We start from the raw sequence: 22,455 nt of genomic DNA, 5'->3' as shown, positions 1-22,455 counted from the left end.
ATCTCCTTTTTTCCCTTTTCTTTCTCCTGGTTTTGCCCCTCTCTCTCCCACGACACAGACGAATGTGGGAGTTGTAATTTTTCTTCTTTCCCCCATTCCCGCTGCCGCTCCCCACGCGGTTCCCCTTGTGCTGCGACCCTGCCTCCCTCCCCCTCGCCACGCGGTCGCTCCCTCCGCCCCCGCCTTTCCCATGCCCGCCCCGTTCCCGGGGTCTCCTGCTTTCCCGGGGGGTTTCCCTGCCCCCGCCCCGTCCTCATCGGCCGCGGGTCCGTTTCCCCCTCGCCCAGTTCGGGGGATAGATCAGGTACCCCGCCGGTGCCCGGGGGCCTCGGGAAGCCGCACCCACAATAAACCCGAATGTGCCCCGAGCCCCGTGTGTGCCCCGAGCCCCGTGTGTGCCCCGTGTGTGCCCCGAGCCCCGAGTGTGCCCCGTGTGTGCCCCATGTGTGCCCCGAGCCCCGAGTGTGCCCCGAGTGTGCCCCGTGTGTGCCCCGAGCCCCGTGTGTGCCCTGTGTGTGCCCCGTGTGTGCCCCGAGCCCCGTGTGTGCCCCAAGCCCCATGTCCGCCCCCAGCCCCGTGTCCGCCCCCAGCCCCGTGTCCGCCCCCAGCCCCGTGTGTGCCTCGAGTGTGCCCCGTGTGTGCCCTGTGTGTGCCCCGTGTGTGCCCCGAGCCCCGAGTGTGCCCCGAGTGTGCCCCGTGTGTGCCCCGTGTGTGCTCCGAGTGTGCCCTGTGTGTGCCCCGAGCCCTGTGTGTGCCCCCAGCCCCGTGTGTGCCCCGAGCCCCGTGTGTGCCCCGTGTGTGCCCCGTTTGTGCCCCGTGTGTGCCCCATGTGTGCCCCAAGTGTGCTCCGAGTGTGCCCTGTGTGTGCCCCGAGCCCTGTGTGTGCCCCCAGCCCCGTGTGTGCCCCGAGCCCCGTGTGTGCCCCGTGTGTGCCCCGTGTGTGCCCCGTGTGTGCCCCGAGCCCTGTGTGTGCCCCCAGCCCCATGTGTGCCCCGAGCCCCGTGTCCGCCCCCAGCCCCGTGTCCGCCCCCAGCCCCGTGTCCGCCCCCAGCCCCGTGTCCGCCCCAGCCCCGTGTCCGCCCCCAGCCCCGTGTCCACCATCCGTCTGTCCGTGCGCTCAGACTGAGCCCGCAGCGCCCGGGGGAAAGCAGCGGCCACCTCCCCGCTCCTCCCGCGCGTCCGCCGGCGCCCGCTCGGACTGGCCACGCACGGCAACACGAGATGGTGGGAGGAGAAGCTCCTTACTTCAAGGAAACGAGGCCATGGTCAGAGGCAAATTCTCCAGGGGCTGCAGAGCCCTGTGAGCACAGGGTGACCCCGCACTGGGAGCAGCAGCTGGGGGTTTCTGCACATGGGGAAGGGAATTCCCAGAGCACTCGAGCCTCAACACAAACAAATATTCTGCAGTCTCCAGCAACAATTGGCTTTGGGATTTACGCTGTTGCAGCTCTTCTGGCTGTGAGGATGACCTGAAAATGTGAAGCAAGTGCATCAGCTCTTTCCAATGGCTGTGGCAGCACCAGGGTTTGGGTTTTTTGGTTGGCACAGGAAAATGAGCTGTGAGCAGCATCTGTGCCAGGGAGGAAAGTGCCCCTGGAGCTGGGGCTGAGAACCCGGGGTCGATGTGAGCACCTGTGGGTGGGAAGGAAGCTGGCAGAGCGCTGAGTTTGCTTTTCCTGCAGGCTCGCGCTCTGATCCGGCACAACGGGCCCCCGCAGCTGCAGGAGCCCGGGCGCCTGTCGGCTCTGCTGCGGGACTGCCTCGAGTGCAGCCTGGAGCCGGACGAGGAGCGGCGCTGCTCTGCCCAGGAGCTGCTGCAGGTGAATGCCGAGCGGCTGCAGGGGAAGCAGCAGCACCAGGGAGGGGTTTTCTGGTGGGGCCCCTCCGATAGTCTCCAGTCTCGCTGCGTTCCACACGCAAAGCAAGCAGAACCCTCGCCTGGTTTGGCTTGGCAGGGTCCTTTCGAGGGCATCTGCACCTGGTGCCCCACAAGGAGCAGGGCCATCTTCAGGCAGGGCAGGTGCTCAGAGCCCTGCCTGACCTGAGCTTGGATGTTCCCAGGGAGGAGGCACCTCCCACATCTCTGGGCACCTTCTGTCAGTGTTTCCCCACTCTCCTGGCAAAAGGATTCTGCCCTAGATCTAACCTGAGCCTGCTTCCCTCTCCTGAGTTTCTGACCATTTCCCTTTGTCCTCTTGCAACAGAGCCTGTGAGGAAGTTGACTCTGGAAAGTAACGGTTCATTTCTTTCTTTTTTATCCTTTGGGCAGCACCCATTTTTATCATCAGCCAAGCTTCTCTCCAGCCTGACCCCTCTGATCACCGCAGCAAAGCAACTGAGGGAGCAGCGGAGGAGATGAAGCACTTGAAAACAGCTGTTAGTTACAGTAGTTAGTGAGGACAACAAGTTAGTGATGGTAGTTAGCAGTGCTAGTTGGTTATGTTGGTTAGGACACCCTGTTTGTTACAGTTCTTATGACAGCCTGTTTGGCATGGCAGTTTTTTGAATAAAAACTCTGTTAAACCTCAACTCCCTTGGCGTGTCCCTTCCTCCTCCCTCTGTGACTCAGCTGCCCGGAGCAATGTGAGGGGAGAGCGGGCCCAGCCTCGCCCAGAGCTGAGCCCCAGCAGAGCCCTGGCAGAGCCCAGAGCAGCCGGGGCATCTGCAGAGTCAGCCTGGGAGGAGGCGCTCGGAGCCTTCTCGGCTGCACCGACTCTTGGGTACAAACTGCGTGTGCTGGAAAATGCCCCCGGCTCGGCCAGAGGGCAGAAGGGGCCCGGGGAAGGCCCCAGTGCTCCCTGCAAGGGAAACACCTGCCCTGGGTTTGTTATAAAGGACTATGTAGTTGTGGCTTTTGCTGTGATGTCTTGGCTTCTGCAACTTATTCTTAATCGCAACGATTTAGATACAGTACAGCTTGTAATCACTTTTAACTGCTTTTGCTGTAGTATAATTTGTCAGCTTTTTGTGGTCAATGCCCTGGCCCCTGTGTAGCTCATATCCTCAGAACATCATTCATGGATGATAGTTTAATTTGTGCACAGTGTGAAAAACATACATGATAGTTTTGGCTTTTACAAAATATTGAAGTGGATGCCATGTGTTGTGCATTAGAATGTTAACTTTTGCAGAAGTAGCTGTAGTTGTGAAATAATAACTAATGCTTTTCTTTTTGTAACTAACTGACAGTAATAACTCAGAGATATTTGTGAAACAGCCAATGTTGATTTAAAGTACTTGTGGAAGTAGCTAAGACCGTCTGCATGGCCAGATAACGTTTAAGGAACGGGTGTGATGAGGACCCTGCCGCTGACCCTTCGACTGTCAGTAACTGTCGCCTGCTGATGTGGAAACCCAGGGCACCGGGAATATTTCTCTGTCTGCTCTGGGGTGTCCTGACCCCCAGGGGAGCACTGACTTTGACCCTCATTCATGGAGAAAACTTCCAAAGCTTCAAAGTAAGCTAGAAACCACAAAAGTGTGAAATAGATTGTAGAGATTGCAGAGAGTAGTGGAGTATGTCATATGGGTGAAAAATTTAGGTTTTAGAATTTTTAGTATGTTATAGATGGGTTCAAGATGGAGGATATAGGGTGTTGTCTTGAGTTCCCTTCTTCTTTCTTCTTCTTCTTCTCTTTCTTTTTGGGTTTATGTGGTATCCTGTAATTGGGTAGAATAATCTGCATTGTGGGTCTTTAGGGGTCAGTTACTGGGTTAGAAAGAAAACTAATTTAGGTGTCACTTCTTAATTGGGTAGCTTAGTTTTTGATTAGACTTACAAGGCCTTGTAACAAGAGATTGTTGGCCATTTTTGTGCTGTTTTCCTGCACGCAGAGTCTGGTGCAGACAGTGTGCTGAAGTTTTGATAACAATAAACAGAAGCTGAAGACCGAAAAAGTCCAATGCAGCTCTGGCTCCTGACACAGAACTGCTCCAGGAGGGTCCCCCTGCCAGGGGAGCCCCCAGGGAGTTGCCCAACTTGGGGCCCGCAAACTCCCAGCTGAATCGGGGATCAGGGGCTGTTGTGAGGAAGTGACACACAACCCTCAAAACAACAATCCATGATTCCTGCACGGACTCTAGAAAGGCGGGTTGGGGGTCAAACCAAAAGAGTTCCTGGAAGAAGTAAATGAGTTCAAAGACATGTTTGAATGTCTATAATCTTTATGAATATGTTTTTGGACAATACAATGGAAAAAGTAGATAAGAAGAGTTGCTATGGCTAACCAGTGTGCCTCTGGCCATTGCCAAGCACCCAGCGCTGTTATTGATTTGTCTCTAATTATCCCTTCTTAAAGTTTTAAAAATCGTCTTGCTCATTTTGCCCCTCTTTGGCTTCTTCTCCAGGAGCAGAGGGAGCCGGGGCAGAGACCGCTGTTCCTTCTGCCATCTGGGGCAAGAGAGAAGCATGAGGGACAGGCCGTTACCTCTCATTTATAACCTCGTTCCTCCTCGGATCCACAAATACCACTTCCAAGGAGAAATCAGCAACTCTGTTAGCGATGGGATTCTAAGTGACTCTGACCAGATTAAAGTGGGTTAACTCAACAGAACTCTATTTGATGAACTCTATGAATTTGATAGTCCTCCCTGGCTGCTATCAGCAAGCAGCGGTGCCTCTGCACAATGCAGCTTTTAGCTCTTGAAAACTATGAAATGGAAAAGTCAGAGATAGCCAGCACGGACTTTGTTATTGCTGCGGCAGACAAGGAAAACTCAAACTGGATCAGAATCCCATGCAGTGCACGAAAAGGGCAGGAAAGGTTGCGCAGACGCCTCTTTGCTTGCTGGAAAGAGGGAAAATGAGCAGGGCTTCTCCTCCTAGCAAACCAACAAACCACAAGTCGGAAGTGTCCCCTCCTCAGGTGGCTAAAGCACTTGGATGCAGTGAGGGCATGTCTGGCAGGGAAACAGCCCTGGTGGTGAGCACTGCCATGTATGGATCCATGGATCTGAAGGTCCCTCACAAGCCTCCCGTTGTCCAGGCTAAAGCTCCCTCAGCACCTCCTCCTTGGCGTTGCGCTCCACAGCCTTCCCCAGCTCCCGTGTCCTTCTCTGCACACGCTCCAGCCCCTCGAGGACTTTCTGCTTCAGAGGGGCCCACAAGTGGACACAGCACTCCCAGCCATGGCCGCAGCGCTGCCCAGCCCAGGGGGACGGTCACTGCCCTGCTCCTGCTGCCCCACTGCTGCTGACACAGGCCAGGGCATCCTTGGCCTTCTTGGCCACCTGGCCACACACTGGCCCACCTTCAGCTGCTCGTGACCGGCACCCCTGCGTCCTTTTGGCCCACGCAGGTCCCCCACCACAAAGTTGCCCCCTTGACTTCAAATACAGCATCCCCAGTTCCAAGATGTCCTTCCTCTTCTCAGCAACACAAGACAGCAGTCAAGGACTTGCAGCTTCCCCCCCACCCTAGGCACTAATGCCATTCTCAAAGCTGCAGGCTGTGTGCAGCTGTCCCTGCAGGATGGCCCCAGATCAGAGCCCAGCCGGGCTCCCCCTGCAGCCCCTGAAGCTTGGGGCAGGCAGTGGTCCCAGAGCTGAGGTTCACGGGGAGCACCCGCAGCTGTGCCTCGCACTCTGTTGCCGTGTCACCGTGCAGGCTGGCTTGTACGGGGTGAATGTACCAGCCCTGGTTTGACTGACAGGGGCCTGGCCCATCACAGCTCTCCCAAGGCTGCAGGCATTCCCCAGGCCAGAATCTGAAGGGGCACAGAGATCAGACCAGTGAAATCATCCAGACTGGGTTTTTCAAAGGCCCTTTAGAAGGAAGGGCTTGAGAATAAACGTGCTCTGTTTGCCACAGGAACATCGGGGTGAGTGGTCTCTTTGGCCCAACCCACTTTCCTCCCCGAGCCAACGTTACCCACTCCCTCACACGTCCCCCCCGTGCCTTCCCACTGCCTTGTCCTTTCAGGGCTTCCGCAGCCCCTCATCCCTTCGTGGCCCCGTCCCCTCAGGCTCTCCCCAGCCCGGCCAACCTGCCCGGCAGCAGCGCCGCAGCCCCACAGGAGCTCCAGAGGAGCCCATCCAGAGGCACCTGGGAGCCCTCAGCAATCCAGGCAGCAACACACGGGCAGGAGGACACGGATGGCGCTTCCTGCCTGGGACAGGGCTTGTGGCCATCTCCAGGCACCGCTCTCACAGAGATCCCCACAGCTCCAGCCCCTGCCCATCTGCTCTGTGGGCAGCACAAAGGCTTTGGCAGAACCACAAAAGGCCAAGGGGCTTCTGGCCAATTTCCCTGCAACCCTGCATGCCTGGGCAGCTTGCTGAGCCAGGGATCCCTTTTGTCCCTCTTCCCCTAGGCCCTGCAGAACCTGGGCAGCAAAAGAAAGATCCTGGGAGTCTGTCTATTACAACACATCCTATATTTATATGCTAAAGTAAAACAAAAAGACAGAAAGAACAATCTTAAAGAAACGAAACATTCCTGCTGGCTCGGGCGGCCCCAGCAGACAGAGCCTCTGGGATCAGCTCTCTGCAGAGCTCCAGCAGCGCAGCCAGCCAAGCCCCGACAGACGAGGCCGTCTCCTCCATGCCCTGCGGAGCCGATCATGCAGGTTGTCAAAGATGGAGTATGGAGCTCTCTCTGCTTCCTGGAGGACGTACAATGTTTGAACTGCCAGGCTTGCGACGGGGACACTGATGTCATTGGCCATGCCTTCAAGGGCTGAAAGAGAGAGGAACAGAGCCATGGTCAGTTCCCACATCTGAGGGGACCCGAGGGGACTCTGTGCCAGGGCCATCCCAGCCGGCTCTGGCCACGGCCAGCAGGGAGCAGGGACCAGCTGGATCAGCCCGAAGCTGCTGGCCAGGAATCCCCCAGGTGCCCTGAAACCTCTGTGTGCTCTGCCCACGCCGGCCCTGGTCCGCACAGGGAGCAGAGCCCTCCGCAGCCGGGGCAGGGCTCGCAGCTCCCCGCCAGCCCCCGCTGGCAGCCCGCTGCCCTCACTCACCCTCAGAGATGAGCTGGAGCTCTTCCTTCCTCCCCCTCAGGTACCGCCCGGCCGTCCCTGGGAACACAGAGCCTGTCAGGCCCGGCGGCACAGCTCCCTGCCAGCAGCGCTGCCAGCCCTGTGCCCACACGGCCTCCTGGCCCGGCTCGTGGCTCACCCATGAACCTGACGGCCGCCTCTCGCAGGGGCTCCTGTGGGCTCTGCAGGTAGGGCAGGGCCCGGCGCAGGTGCTCGGCCACGCTGCTGCTGTCCTCTGCCAGCTGCAGAGAGCGGCAGGAGGGAAGGGTTGGCCCCGCAGCCCCGCCGGGCCGGGGCTCCATGGGCACCCGGCTCGGGCCGCAGGAGCCTGGAGCAGAGCCCGCGCGGCCTCGGGCTGCAGCAGCGGGCAGGGGCACAGCTGCCAGCCCGCACACCGAGCACCGCGCTCAGGGGGCTTCTCCAGGCTGGGGCTGCGGCTTCCCGGCCCTTCTTACCAGGCACTCGGTGAACTTCCACAGCTTCTGGTTCTTCAGCAGCTTTTCGAGATCCCTCTGCTTCAGGAACTCGGCCGCACAAAGCAGCGTTTCCTGAGAAGCCTGGAGAGCAGCAGAGACGCGGAGATGGCCCCACAGCCCAGGGCACAGGACCCGTCCCTGTGCCAGGGCCTGGAGGAGGCTGCAGCCTGCGAGGTGCCAGGGCAGGGGCAGCCCAGCCCCTGCCAGGGGAACAGCAGCAGCTGCCGAGTCCTCACCTCTGCCACTCGCTGATTCGCATCATGGCAGTGGAAGGAGAGTGGCAGCAGGCTCTGGCGCACGTGTGCCTTCAGGGCCTTTTTTTCCTCTTCTGGAAAACGATCCAGCATGTCTCGGAAGATAAACATGGAGCTCAACTGCACCTGGCTATCCTCCTGTATGAAAGGAAGGAAGGAAGACCTCAGCGTCAGCTGCTTCAGGCCCAGCTGGGCACAGCCTGTAAGTGCACAGGGCACAAAGTGTGCGGGTAGCACCCACTGGCCGTGGCTGGAGGCGCAGAGCCTTACGTTGTCAAAGAGTGGCAGGAGCGCCTCAGCCAGCTGCAGGGCGAGGGCGCTGGTTATTGGGGCACCATTGCAGAGAAATAAACCCCTGAGGAGAACCGTGGTCATCCTGAGCATGACGCCGTCATTTTCCTGCAGGAGCTCCACGAGCCGTTCATGCAGGCTCCACATCCTTATGGCCATCTACTTGTGGAACACAAGTGTGTGAAACACCACCCTGCTGCCACAGGGCCCAGGGGCGAAAGGCCTGTGCCAAAGCACTCAGGCAGCTGCAGCAGGAGGCAGGAGAGCTGGCAGCAGCTGCCTCAGTGCCCCAAGGCCAGCCGAGCCCCAGGGACTGCCTTCCCCAGCCCCACGCTGGCAGCACGGCTTCAGCCCCTGCGCTCTTCTCACCGAGACACTGGTGGTGCCGAGCACCACGAGGCCTCTGAGTGCCAAGCGACGCCTCCCCCTGCACTCGCTCTGCAGGTTCTTTGACAAGAACTCCAGGACGCTGTCACGGCATTCACTCAGGTTCAGGCGCTCCAGGCCCTGAAAGGCACAGGGCAGTGACGGGGGAGCGGCCGGCGGGAGCCCAGAACCGCACAGGGCCGGGCCCAGGCAGCAGCACAGGGCGCGGGCTCCGTCCCAGGCACTGCGGCCAAGAGAGGGCAGAGAGCCGGGAGGCAGCTGAGCGAGGCAGCGCTGGCCTTCAGGCTCACCTCCACAAGGAACGCCAGGGCGGCCAAATCCCGGCATGGCGTGTCTTTGCTGAGCAGCCCGAGCAGCTGGAATGCAATCGCGGAACACACGGCTTCGGATGCGCGGCGCATTTCTCTGACAGGAGGAAATAGGAGCCAAACCCCTGAGCCAGCGGGGACAAACCTCTCCCAGGACTGCCTCCCAGAGGTCTGGCCTTTCTCCAGCACCCTGCAAGGGGCAGCTGAGCCCTCTGGGAGGTTGCTGCTCTTGGGCACGCTCCTCTCCCAGCCTTTTGCAGCCTCCTTGGCTGTCCCTTGGTGACAAGGGCTTCTGGCCCACGGCCACGGGGACTGTGTGGGGCACCTGGGGCACAGGGCACACATGCCAGGGACAGCTGGGGAGCAGGGGGTCTCACCTGGCCAGCACGCCCACAGCACAGTGGTGGGTGTCAGCACAGAGCAGTGTGTCCCAGCCACCCTTGTCTTCCATGGCCACCACCACATCCTCATAGTGCAGTCGGCAGAGCAGGGCCTTCAGGGTCTGCTCTGCAAACCTGTGTGCAGAGCAAACCCAAGTCACGCTGGGAGCACTGGCCCCTGCCCAGGGATGTGGCAAGGACAGGAGGACTGGCATGGAGCACCTGCTGGGGTTGGTGGCAAGGCCGTGTTGCTGCTGGCATCCCTTCCAGAAGGTATCGACCTCCTCTGGCATATCCAGAGTGCTGAAGAGCACTTGGAAGAGCAGATGCACAAAGAGGCAGGGGAAATACACGGTGACTACATGTGGCACACATGGCAGCTGGAGGATCTTCCACATCACCACGGTTGCCTGCAAAGGACAGAGCAGCCCGAGACAGCGCTCAGTGCCGAGGTGTCCGTGTGGCAGGGCCCAGTACGGGAGGGAGAGGCCCGGAGAGACGCAGGGGGAGCACCGAAGGGGGAGCAGCGGGCCTGGTGGCCCTGAAGCTGCCCCGAGGCCAGGTTTCAGCCCAGCGCCTGAGGCAGGGAGACGCCGTGGGGGAGGGAGGATGGAGAGCTGCTGGAGAGGTGGCCTTGGGGCCAGCAAAGGCAGAAACTTACAGCCAGGGCAAGGACAGCCGTGTGGTCCCCATCGGAGGTGCACGTGCTGTGCTTTGGCCAGCTCCCCAGGACCTCGAGGAGTACGAGCATGGCCGGCTCTGCAGTCCTGGGCGAGCACATGATGCTCTTCCACATGGCCAAAGCAGCTCTGTGGGGTCACAGCTCTGTCTCAGAGGAGTCTGGGACACAGCAGCGTGGCCTGGGTGGCAGCGGGGAGCTGAGCTGCTCTGCCAGCCCTGCCTCTGCCCACTGCCCCTCACTGGCAGAACACAGGCAGCCCAGCCATGTGGGGACTGGCCCCTGAGGGGCAGGGGGGAAGCATGGCAGCACGCTGGGGGGCTGGCAGGGGCCAGGGCTGGCAAAGGGAGCAGCCAGAGGGCCCTGGAATTCTCTGTTGGTCAGACACCTGGGACAGGCTGTACAGGGTGAAGGGCTGCTGAGCCTTGTGGACACGTGGGCCCCGTACCTGTCACACACTGGGGCCACACGCAGGAGCGCCATCACCACGTCAGAGGGCTGTGCCTCTGTCAGATCCAGAAGGGGCCTGTACAGATTGTACTCAGGAAACTCATTGGCCACCAGCCACTGGTGGATGTACCTCACCATGGCGGGAACCTGGAGAAGGCAGGGGAGACTTGGAAAGCTGCCAGAGGAAGGAATGTGCCCAGCTGCCCCAGAGAAGTGCTTCCCTTGCCACCACACTGCCATGGCCTCAAAGGCTTCCAGGGAGCAGCAGGCGTGGCTTGGGAGGCCACACAACTGCTGGGAGGAGAAAAGCCAGGCCACAGGCTGCTCACTTGCTTTGGGCTGGAAGGACCCTCCTCCACAAGCATATCCAGCAGGGCAGCACTGGTCTTGGTTTTGAAGATGGGAGAGTACGCTCTGACCACAGTGCCCACGACGCTGCTCTCTTCCTCCCGAATCCTCTTCATAAATTTGCAAACCATCTGTAGCAGAAGGGCAAGAAGCCCGGGATGTTGCATGGAGTGCTCCGAGCACAGTGCTGGGCTGAGCAGTGCCAGCAGGCCCAGCCCAGGTGGGGATGGCTGCAGGTACCTGCGCTGTTCTGCGGAAGCGGCCACGGGTGCGTTCCTGCTCTCGTGTGCGCTGCACGGCTGCACCTGGCAAAGAGCGAGCGCAGCCCGAGCTGAGGGGCTGCGGGAGAGGCCGGAGAACACAGCCCAGCCCTGCACTGCCCAGGCAGGGACAGCCCCGCGCCGCCCCAGGGCATGGAGCACGGCTGTGGGCTGTCTGCCCGGCCCCTATTCCATCCTGTCCATGGGCATGGCCCCAGGGGATGGGATGGGATGGGATGGCATGGGATGGCATGGCATGGCATGGCATGGCATGGCATGGCATGGCATGGCATGGCATGGCATGGCATGGCATGGCATGGCATGGCATGGCATGGCATGGCATGGCATGGCATGGCATGGCATGGGGCCAAGCTGGCCGCAGGCACCAGCCCTGTGGCCCAGCTCTGCCACTCACCCTTCTGCAGTGGCTGGAACTGCTCCACCTCTTCAGGCTGCTGTGCTGGGGCAGCTCCAGGGCCTTCTTTCTCCTCCTTCCCCCAGGCCAGCTTGGGCACGCTCACAGGTCTGTGCTCTGCGTCACTGCCTGGATTCATGGCTACTTGCAGAAGGTGAAAAGGAAAAGGTCCGAGTCAGCAAGTGCTGCAGTCATGCCTTGAGGGCACCTGCAAGAGTGAAGTCTTGGCAAGGCTACAGGACAGCGAGTCCTGCACTCTGGTCTTGGGGGCTCCAGCCACAAGGACAGGAGACTCCTGTCAAGGATGGTGCAAAGCAAATGCCACGGTCTGCCCTCGAGGGCAGCTGCAGAAGAGATGCCTTGGGAAGGCCAGGGGTCACCAAGTGCTCTGGTCTGGCCACAAGCTCACCTGCAGGAGTAATACCTCGGGAAATCTCCAAGTCAGCAAGGAACGAGTGGCTGTGCCAATGCTCCTTACAGCACCGCTCTCTCCGTCCTGTCTCGTCGCGTGCACAGAGCACTGTGGAGTGGCCTTGTCACTGCCAACACCTTTGCCACAGCATGTCACAAAGGGCCCTTGGATACCCTGTCCCGTTCCATTCCACGGTGACCATGCTGCACCGTGTCACAAAGGGCCCTTGCACGCACTGCCACCTGCCCTGGGGCCACCCCCAGCCCCCCAGAGTGGCCCAGGTTGGAAGGAATGCCTTGCCCCAGGTGTGTCAGACAGCCCAACAGGATCTTTAGGAACGGCTCAGACCATCAGCAAACGCTGCCCTGCTCTGCGGGCTCAGAGCAGCAGGAGCCCCCAGGGCTGCCGACGCAGCCGCGGCGGGAAGGGCACGGGGCCCTGCACAGAAGCTGGCACGGCCTCCTCGGGACACGTCCCACATGGTGGCCATCCTAAGCACGGCCGTGTGACACAGACCAGGAACGTGTGGGCCAGGGCAGGAATGCTGCTCTGAGCCTGGGGCCCGGGGAGCGCTGACATCAGCCGCTGAGGCACAGTCCCCGCCGAAGCAGAGTTCCCCCGAGCCCTGGCAGCACCGGTGCCCGTCTGCTGCCCCAGAAACCTGTGCCCCAAAAGGGCTTCTCTGCCAGAGGGCAGCCAAAGCTGGTGTGTGTTGCAGCATTTTTCAGAGAAAGAGGACATGAGTTATGAGATTTGAGCTACTCCAGTCTAGGCCTCAGATTTGGGCCTTGTGAGGCCTTCAAGCCTCTGACGCAGTTAGAAATTCATAGCTTGGGGCGCAGATAGAAATAGTATTAAGGTGTGACGGGGACCACTGGGCTGTCTGGGTGTGAATTAGTATACGTTTATAGTGTAAGGCTCAAGCCACTTTAAGGAAAAGGTAAACATTGTTAGCCTAGCAATCAGAGTGCCTTTGTTTCTGTAAACTATGTAGAAGCTTATATAAACTACCATCTTATCTCAAATAAACGGAGAACGTTTGATTAACCACATTGGTTCAGATCTGTGTTTGTCTTGTCCAGTTTCCCGTTTTCCTGAGATTCCCTGTCTTTTGGTGTGCATTGGGGGCTGTGCTCCGTCTGTGGTAGATAGGGACAGGCGGAGCGGAAGATCACCGGGATGTCACGGAAAGACAGGCCCCTTCCCCCCTCTCTCTTCCCCGCTTATCTGTTAACCCCAGGAGTCAGAGAAGAATGTAGCCACACCTGTTCTGGTAAAATTCCACTACCCACTATCCTCTGAGACCCCCCAACCCCCCTCTGACGTAGCAAAGACCCCTAAACCTATTTAAACCCACGAAATAGGATAATAAACGCTTTTCAACCGTCTGCCATATTGGTATCTGCGTGTGTTGATTAGCCCGAGTGGCTTGGACGAGACCAGGCCGCCGTGCTGCCATCTGAACCAGGCCCCTGGTTGTCTTTCATAAAGGCAACATACTGGTGCCGAAAACCCGGGACAAAAGAAGAAAAATTTGCCCGGCTGACGGGTTTCACCTGGACAGAAGCAGCGGCCAGGACGGTCGGACCGTACCCAGGCGTAGGGGAGACGTCCCCGGACCCGCGAGCGTCATGGATAGCGTCGCATGGGTCGTAAGTATGAGGCAATGGAATATCGCATTTAAGCTCAGGGACTTTTATCTTGCTATAGCAAGGCTGCCTGAACTTAGAGCAACCGAATGCTCAGTGGATGCCATGCATCCGGGGATATGGGAACAGTATACAGCCACGCTAGCCGGGGAGGAAAAATCCTCAGACAGTGGCAAGAGCTTTACGGCACGGAGCAAGGTAAAAAAGACCCCGCGCAAAGCAATAGAAAAGCAGGAGACGCGGAGTGCAGCACATATGTGTTTATTAGTCAGACCCGAGCTCGGGGGGGGGGCGAAAGCGCAGACCGTCCCTGAGGAGGGTCCACCCGAGACCGGAGACCCGGGAAGGCTCAGCGCAACAACCCCTTCCCCGGATCAGAGCGCAGCCCAGCCCCGCCGCGGAGCTGAGCCCAGCCCAGCCCGGCAGAGGCAGCGCTGCCGCCGGAGCGGCGCATTTCAAGCGGCGTGGCCCCGATCCCGCCGGAGCGCGCTCCGAGCAGCGCGACTCCGCTCCCGCCGGAACCCAAGCCCGCCCGCGGCTCCGTGCCGCTTCCCCGCCGGCGCGCCGAGCGGAGCAGCGCCGAACCCCACCGCAGAAGCCCCCCGGGACACCCCCGCCGCGGAAAACCCCCGGGACACCCCCGCCGCGAAAAACCCCCGCGAAAACCCCGCCGCAGAAAAACCCCGAGAAGCCGCCACTTCCCAATCCGTCCCGCCGCCGCCGCCGGTCAGAGATCCGCGGTCAAAGGTGCAGCCGCGCGCGGGGCGCTCTTGGCGAGAGCCGGCGGGAGAGACCGGAGTCGCAGGGGCCGCGGCTCGGGGAGAATCCCCGGCCGCCCGGCCATGCGGTCGCTTTGAAAATGGCGCCGAATGCCGCGGAGAGGGGCGGGGCCCGGGCGGTCCCGGCGCGAAAACTCGGACACCGCGCGACTTCAGGGGCGCGCGCGCGCGGGAGAAAGGGGCGGAGAGCAGCTCGGGACACAGAGCCAATCAGCGGCCGCGCCGGGAGCCGCCACCATATAAGGGAGAAACCACCCCCCGCAGGGGGCGCGGCGAGCCGGGGGGGCGGGAGCGGCGCCACCCCCGCAGGGTGGAGCGAGCCCGGGGCCGAACAAAACAGCGCGGAGCCCCGGAAGTGCCCTGGCATTTGACTTCCGCCGCGGAGCCTGGCAACAACTCTGCTGGCTCCGAAGAGCCGGCGGAAGCTGACCGGAACTCCGAAACAAAAGATACAGAACCAGCACAGTTTAAAACAAAACCGAATAGAGTTCTAAGCCGCACCGAAAAGCGGTCACAATACCCCTTGGAGCTGCGGCAAAAAAGAGCATCTCGCCAAAGAATACAGGTCCCAACCCCCGGACACACGAGCGGGGGGGGGGGGGGGGGGGAAGAGCGCGCGCGAGCGAACCCAGCCCCCTCCCACCGCAAGCAGCGCCCGTGCCGCTGAGTCAGCAAGAGACGCCCCGATACGGGACCCCGGGGTAGCCCTGGCCATGAAAGTGGGGAGAAAGCCCCCGGGGATGTGGGAGACGTGCTGCCTCTGTGGCAGTCGGAACCCCCACGTGGTGAGACTATGAGAGCCACTGCTGCACACCACTGCTACCAACCAAACCTGACCCTCAAAACAAAACTAATGAGAAGCTATAAGTTCTGTTTGCAGGGCACGCTTGTGAACCATCCCAGTGACACACACACCCCTGCTCCAGAAAGAGATGACAGACCACCAAACTGCCAAACAACACCTAAGAATCCCACGGTGGTGAGATCCAAACATGCACAGTGTCTTTCTTTATGCATTTTTACTATTTAGAGGCTTGTGGCCAAGAGAACAAGCTAGCCCAAGCCACTGCCCTCTAATAATTACCCCATCCTTCGTGTTCCACATAGCCAGCCTGTTTAGAAGCTACCTTACTAACTCTAAATAAAACCAAATCAAACCTGACTAACCCCTATTAGTTTTGCTATAATATTAAACCCCCTTTTCTACGAAAGCAATGCTTTAAATACCCCCTTCAGTTACTCCACAGCCAATATCCCCCACCAGTGCAAATGAGACACTCCCCACAAAAGACCGATAAGTAAATAGTCCCATCCACATTTAAGATATAAGTTTGCCAAAAACCCAAAGTAAATCCTTATATGTTCCTTGCCAAGTTTAATAACTCTATCAATTTCTGTGTCCAAGTTCTGATTGTTTCTAAGGTCCTACATCACTCAGACGAAGAAATATACCATCTTCTCGAAGCACCTAACAGACTCCACAAAAGGGAAATCATCACAGGTATAACCATCGCGATGCTGCTCGGCTTGAGAGCAGCTAGCACAGCCACGAATGTCTCAGCCATTGCAACCCAGCAACACGGACTCTCCCAGCTGCAAATGACCATCGACGAGGACCTGCAGAGGATCGAGAAATCCATCTCCTATCTAGAGAAATCAGTCTCTTCACTTTCAGAAGTAGTTTTACAAAATAGGCGAGGACTGGACCTTTTGTTCATGCAGCAGGGAGGACTGTGTGCAGCTTTGAAGGAGGAATGCTGCTTTTATGCAGATCATACAGGAGTCGTTAAAGACTCCATGGCAGAACGCCGAGACAGACTGGCTCAGAGAAAGAGAGACAGGGAGACCCAGCAGAGCTGGTTTGAATCCTGGTTCAATCAATCACCTTGGCTCACCACTCTAATTTCCGCCCTGGTAGGTCCACTGGCAATACTGCTTTTAGCTATTACCATGGGACCATGCCTGCTGAACAAACTAGTCTCGTTTGTTCAAGCCCGTCTGGAAAGGGCAAACATTCTGTTCGTAGGCCACCAACAAATGCTATAAACCAAAAAACCGCAAACACAGTCAGTAGCTAAAGCCTTCAGCACCTGCCTTAAAAAAATCTACCCTGATCTACTAAACCACCCTTTCCTTAACAAGTTACAAGTCTGTACCTCACTCCAATGCCTCTATCTACAACTACCTCATTTTGTATGTGATAAGGAGGGGGGAGATGTGGTAGATAGGGACAGGCGGAGCGGAAGATCACCGGGATGTCACGGAAAGACAGACCCCTTCCCCCCTCTCTCTTCCCCGCTTATCTGTTAACCCCAGGAGTCAGAGAAGAATGTAGCCACACCTGTTCTGGTAAAATTCCACTACCCACTATCCTCTGAGACCCCCCAACCCCCCTCTGACGTAGCAAAGACCCCTAAACCTATTTAAACCCACGAAATAGGATAATAAACGCTTTTCAACCGTCTGCCATATTGGTATCTGCGTGTGTTGATTAGCCCGAGTGGCTTGGACGAGACCAGGCCGCCGTGCTGCCATCTGAACCAGGCCCCTGGTTGTCTTTCATAAAGGCAACACCGTCCTACAGGGGCTGTTGGTAGCAGCACCTGGAGCAACTGGTGGCAACACTTGGTGCGTGTCAGATGTTGTTGCTCCTTCCCGGAATGATTTTTTCATGGAAGGGATTAGCAGCAGCACAGAAACACCAACAGCTACTCAACTTCACAGGACAAAGAGAATCTACCAAAACACTGTCATGTTTCCTTGTGCTTTTGCATCTTTCTTGCACTCTAAAAGAAAAAGAATTGGCCAAGCCCTGCTATTTAAATCTCCAGCTGCTGTGTGTCTTCCTGTGGCAGCTCACGTGCAAACACAACTGGCTGCCTGCTCAGCTCGGCACTGGACGGCCACAAACAGGGAGGGCCCTGGTGAACATCTCTTTGGTCTGGTGGGGCAGCGAGGGCACAGGAGACAAAGACTGCTCCTCCCGAGTTCATGGGGCAACAGAGAGATTCTATTTCCCAAGCCCCCCCTCACACAGGGCATTTGAAAGACCAGGCCTGGAAGCTCTCATTGGTTTGAGCTCCACGCCCCTTCAGGTTCTGGCCCGTGAGGTGCCTGCAGTTTTGGGAGATATTTGATTGGTCAAGAGCCCTGTCAATCATGGTAACATCTCACCCTTCTTTTCTTTATAAAATTCTGTGTATTGTTCTCTGTCACCCATCTGCAAGGGCCCTTTGCAAACATGGTGACAGAGCACAGCGTGCATCTAATTTACACTGGAGCTGCAGCATTCCCCTCCAGGAACTGTTAGGGGAGAACTCAGGCCACAGGCATAATGCTTCTTGCTTACAAATTGAACTTATCTCTAAAAGCAGAAAGCTATTTAACCCTGAGCCCATTTAGCCCTTAGAGAAAAACACAATTTTAAAAAACTACCTTTAAGCACCTGATCCCTTGGAGAAAAACCAAACTCCCAGAAAACAGTCTGTAAACAGAAAAACTGTTTGTAAACATGAGAAATAATTTGTAAACAAATCAAGTCCTTCTATGAACTGTCCATGAGGCAGGTGATCATTTGTAATGCTGTCTGTGGTTTCCAGTGTCCATATTTTAGGCAGCTGTATTGTACTGTTGTAGGATTTATTGTAAAACATGAGAACAGACTCAGAGGGGAGGAGGGTGTACCCTCAATCCAACCCCTTTCCCCTTTTTTCTTTGTATAATAAATAATAATAGGAACAGAACATGGATTTTGAATACTAGTAACTTACGCAAGGTTTCATCCAGGCTTACTGATAATATTTTTCTTTACCAGCCAGGTTCAGGGCGAAGAACTTGATTGGGAGATGTTTTGATCAGAGCAAGGAACTTGTTTGGGAGATATTTTCTGTATTTCTATTTTATCTAGTGCAAACCATATATTCTTTTCCCCTTGTTAGAAGTTAGAAATTTTTTTATTGACTTTAATAGCTGACCTTTAACTTTTAAATAGATGACAAGTGGCAGAATTTCAGTGAAAAAACTTTGCAACTGCAATTTGCTTATGATAAATCCATGTTCTATGTGTACCTCAGTGGATATTCTTTGAATCATACCAGTTTATCTTGAAGCAATGCAAGAAGAATTACTAGAATATTAAGAAAAGACATATACACATTCTAGGACTTCTTTAAGACAATGATTTACTAAAATATGAATATCAATCTAATATTGATATCCAACTGAGACAGACAAAAACTCTCTAAGAGTTTAAAGTTAGAAAGTGTATATTTATTGAGATAGCCGGGCAGTACCTGGGACAATTCCCTAATGCACACTGCAAAAATCACAGGTATTACAAAGCTTTTTTATTGACAGAAGTCTTGAATACACAAAATATGAATGCATATTCATATCCCTGTCACTTCCTCTGCTCCGCTTCATATGCTAATTGGCAGAAAGGCTATTAAGCATGTGTAGTTCTGCTCCCTGAAATGAGTCAGGGGTCCATTTTGGGGAGGGGTCTCCAAAATGAAGAAGTAAAATAAGTCTTCCTCGTTCTGACCTTTCTGCCTTTCCCATGCACACGTGACAAATGAATCCTTGCTGTTTTCCTGTGCTTAATGGATTCCTAAAGTATGGGAAGTCTGCAGCTGCTTTTGTGTCCCCGAAATCTGTTTGTCACATTCTGTTTCTCATGATAAGCACAGCTACCCAAACATAAAGCTGACAAGCAATGAGTTAATAGATCCCGGATATCTTATCTAAGATCCAGCTACTGTTAACTATGAACAAAGCCTATTTATCTACTTCCACTAAGTCAGCAACATCTAATTTAACTATCATCTTAACTTCCTAAAATTCTTAATTCTTCCAAATTAATGTCTCACCGGGAATGGGGACAGGGAATGGGAATGGGCACAGGGAATAGGAATGGGAATGGAGACAGGGACTGGGAGTGGTGACAGAGACAGGGAATGGGGACAGGGAAGGGGAATGGGGACAGGGAATAGACTGGGAATGGGGACAGGGACAGGGAATACGGTACAGGGATCGAGAATGGGGTCCAGATTGGGATGGGAGCAGGACGGGAACGGGATGGGGGGACATGGGAACAGGCAGGGGCAAGGGGAGTATGGAAGGGGAGTAAGGAATGGGGCAGCCACTGCAGGGGGACGAGGCATTGGGATGGGGGCACATGGGGACAGTTCCAGGGCAGGGGGTCCTTGACCAGCTGCCCAGAACCTCCACCAGGGTCTCCCAGTGCAACTGGAGCCGCTCAGCCTGGGGTGCCCAAAGCCCTGAGCAACTCCCAGGTCCCTCCCAGGAACCCTCAAGTCCCTCAAACCCAGCATCCCCCACATCCCCTGCAAGATCCCCCCCATGTCCCCATCCTTGTCTTAGCTCAACATGTTTAGCGGCAGTGTCACAGCGGGGCAGCTCTCAGTGTCCCCAGCAGGTCACAGTGTCCCGTGCAGCCCGTGCCAGCGGTCACTGAGCACATGGGGCAGGCTGGGCTGGACAGGGGACGGGGCAGAAACGCTGCCCCAGGACTGGGGTCTCCCCCTGCCTCTGGGGCCCAGCCCCTGCTGGGAGCGCCTTGGGCAGGGCACGGGGCTGCTGCTGGGCCAGGGGGACAGGCCGTGGCCCCTGTCCCCTGCTGCTGGGTCTGGGGGGCAGGCCGTGCCCCTGTCCCTGCTGCTGGGCCAGGGGGACAGGCCGCGCCCCCTGTCCCCTGCTGCTGGGCCAGGGGGACAGGCCGTGTCCCCTGTCCCTGCTGCTGGGCCAGGGGGACAGGCCGTGCCCCCCGTCCCCTGCTGTTGGGCCAGGGGGACATGCTGTGCCCCCTGACAGCTGTCCAGGCCCCTCTGGTGCCTGTCCCACATCCCTGTGGCTCCTGTCCCCACTACTCCCCACCACCTTCACTCCCCCCTTCAAAGCCCCACTCAACCCCTTCACAGTGAGCTCTGGAAAGAAAGAATGAATGAAGGAAAGGAAGTGTTGTCTGTTCACCCTGCATGGATGTCAGGCACCCACCAAAGCTGCTCTCTCACTCCCCTCCAGAGATGGACAGGAGAGAGAAAATAGAATGAAGGCTTCATGGGTTGAGCTAAGGACCGGGACAGATCACTCAGCAAATGCCATCATGGGCAAAACATTTTCAAAATTGGAGATAATAATGGAATTTATTGTTATCTGGATCAGGGCAGGATAGTGAGAAGTAGAACAAAGCTTTAAAAACTCCTTCTGCCCTTCCCTCCCTCCTTCCCAGCTCTTCCTCCCCCCCAGTGGGTGCAGGGAGACAGGGAATGGGGGCTCAGGTCAGTTCATCCCCTGTTGTTTCTCCTGCTGCTCGGGGAGAGGAGTCGTTCCCTGCTGTGCCAGGGGTCCCTCCTGGAGACACTTCTCCATGAACTTCTCCACGGTGAGTTCATCCCACGGACAGCAGTTCTCCACAAACTGCTGCAGCGTGGCTCGCTCCTCCATGGGCTCACAGGTCCTGGCAGGGCCCTGCTCCAGCGTGGGCTCCTCTCCAGGGGTTTGCAGGTCCCTGCCAGCTCCCTGCTCCAGCACAGGTTTCTCACGGGGTCGCAGCCTCCGCTCAGGCATCCCCCTGCTCCGGCACGGGCTCCTGCAGGCGCTGCAGGTGCATCTCTGCCCTCCGTGCCCTCCATGGGCTGCAGGGCCCAGCTGCCTCACCAGGGACTGACCAGGGAATCTCAGGGCAATCAGCTCCAGCAGCTGGAGCAGCTCCTGCCCCTCCTGCGCTGGGGCTGGGCAGGGGTGCCCGAGGCGCGGCGTAGCATCGGCCCCGCTGAGGGCATCGCGGTTCCCCCGCAGCACAGCGGCGCCCCTGTGCCCCTGGAGCTGGCGCTGCTGTGGATGGTGTCGTGCCCCGGCTTCCACAGCATCGTGCGGCTCCTGGGCTGGTTCGAGCTGCCCGACGGCTTCGCGCTGGTCACGGAGCGTCCGCAGCGCTGCCAGGACCTCTGGTACTCGCTGGCCGAGCGGGGGTTCCTGACGGAGCCCGTGGCGCGGGGGCTGTTCCGCCAGGGGCTGGAGGCCGTGCGGCGCTGCTCCAGCCGCGGCGTCCTGCACCGCGACATCAAGGCCCAGAAAGTCCTCGTCAACCTGGCCACGGGCGAGGCGAAGCTCATTGACTTCGGGTGCGGCACGATCCTCCAGGACACGTTCTACACACGGATGTCAGGTGAGCCCAATGCTGGGGCCCAGCCAGGCAGCAGAGGTTCCCCCTTTGCTGGCAGAGGGGGAAGAGGGAGGGGGAAATCTTCTTCAGCCGGCTGCAGCCAAGTTACTTTTCAGCAGGGCAGGGCTGGCTGTTGTGGAACGGGAGCTGGCTGGGAGGGAGGAAGGGAGGGAGCAGCATCAGCCTGATGAGCTGTGCCTGTGTCCCATACAGCCCACTGGAGTGGATCCTCTTTGGCTGCTACCATGGCCGGCCAGCCACCATCTGGTCCCTGGGTATCCTGCCCTATGACATGGTCTGTGGGCACCTTCCTTTCCACACAAACGAGGACATCGTCCGGAGCCAGCTCTTCTTCCCTCCCCGGGTGTCTCAAGGTGGGGATGTGCCTTCAAGGCTCGGGAGGAAGAATGGGGCTGGGAGGGGGCAGCTGGCACATAAGCGCCCCGCTCCTGCAGCTAGTGAGGAGGCTGATCTCCTGGGCTTAGCTGGAGGAGGTGGCACGTGTGCCTCTGTGCTGCTCTCATCCGGAAGGGAGGATCGACGGAAAGCTTTTGGCTGCAGCTCTGAGCACTTCTAGTGTGGCCTGGGCACCGAGGAATGTGGGAGAGCATGGACAGGAGCCTTGTCCCGCTGAGCGGCCGTGTCTGGTTTGTCACTGCAGAGTGCCAGTGCCTCATCAGGTGGTGTTTATCCATGGACCCCACAGACAGGCCATCACTGGAAGACCTTTTTGAGCATTCTTGGCTGCAGGAGCCCTGCCTGGCCCAAGAGACAGCAGAGATCCATCGCTCTGCTCAGTAGGATCCAGGAGCCCAGCAAGTACCAGCTGCACGCATCTTGTGGCACTCCAAGAAAACCCCGGAGCGTTTCCCTGTGGCCACAGCACAGAGGAGAGAGCGCAGCCGGGGAGATGCTTCTGCTGGTCCCAGCGAGCTTTGGAGGGAGCGGCTCAGTGCTCCCTGTCCTGTTGGAGAAGCGGTGGCAGTGCGGTGAAGGTGCCATAGACTGGGACAGGGGAAACATCCCCCTGCCGCTCAATGGCATCGTGATGTCCCCGCAAGCTGAGGCACAGCTGGCATGTTCTTCTGGAGCACCACGTGCAGCTGGGAACACCATCCTGGAGCTGGCCGCTGGCGGGGCAAAGCCTTTTGGCTTTGGCTGCAGCCCCTTCCTGGAGGACACACTCTGAGCCCCGATGAAA

The 22,455-nt window shown here is 57.7% G+C and overlaps 1 long non-coding RNA gene and 1 pseudogene across 1 annotated transcript; both read left to right on the top strand.

Moving 5' to 3' along the window:
- The first annotated feature begins 1,163 nt into the window (after positions 1–1,163).
- On the top strand, positions 1,164–2,529 carry LOC140681398 (uncharacterized). The gene is made up of 2 exons (XR_012052573.1): positions 1,164–1,820; positions 2,270–2,529. It is a non-coding gene; the product is annotated as an uncharacterized lncRNA (long non-coding RNA).
- Positions 2,530–7,801: 5,272 nt separating this feature from the next.
- LOC140681359 (serine/threonine-protein kinase pim-1-like) lies at positions 7,802–22,443 on the top strand (annotated as a pseudogene).
- The last annotated feature ends 12 nt before the right edge of the window (positions 22,444–22,455 follow it).

This window comes from Taeniopygia guttata, chromosome 35, assembly GCF_048771995.1.
Source record: "Taeniopygia guttata chromosome 35, bTaeGut7.mat, whole genome shotgun sequence".
Classification (NCBI taxonomy): Eukaryota; Metazoa; Chordata; class Aves; order Passeriformes; family Estrildidae; genus Taeniopygia; species Taeniopygia guttata.
Note: the sequence above shows the minus strand (reverse complement) of the source record. Positions and strands in the feature narration are given on the sequence as shown.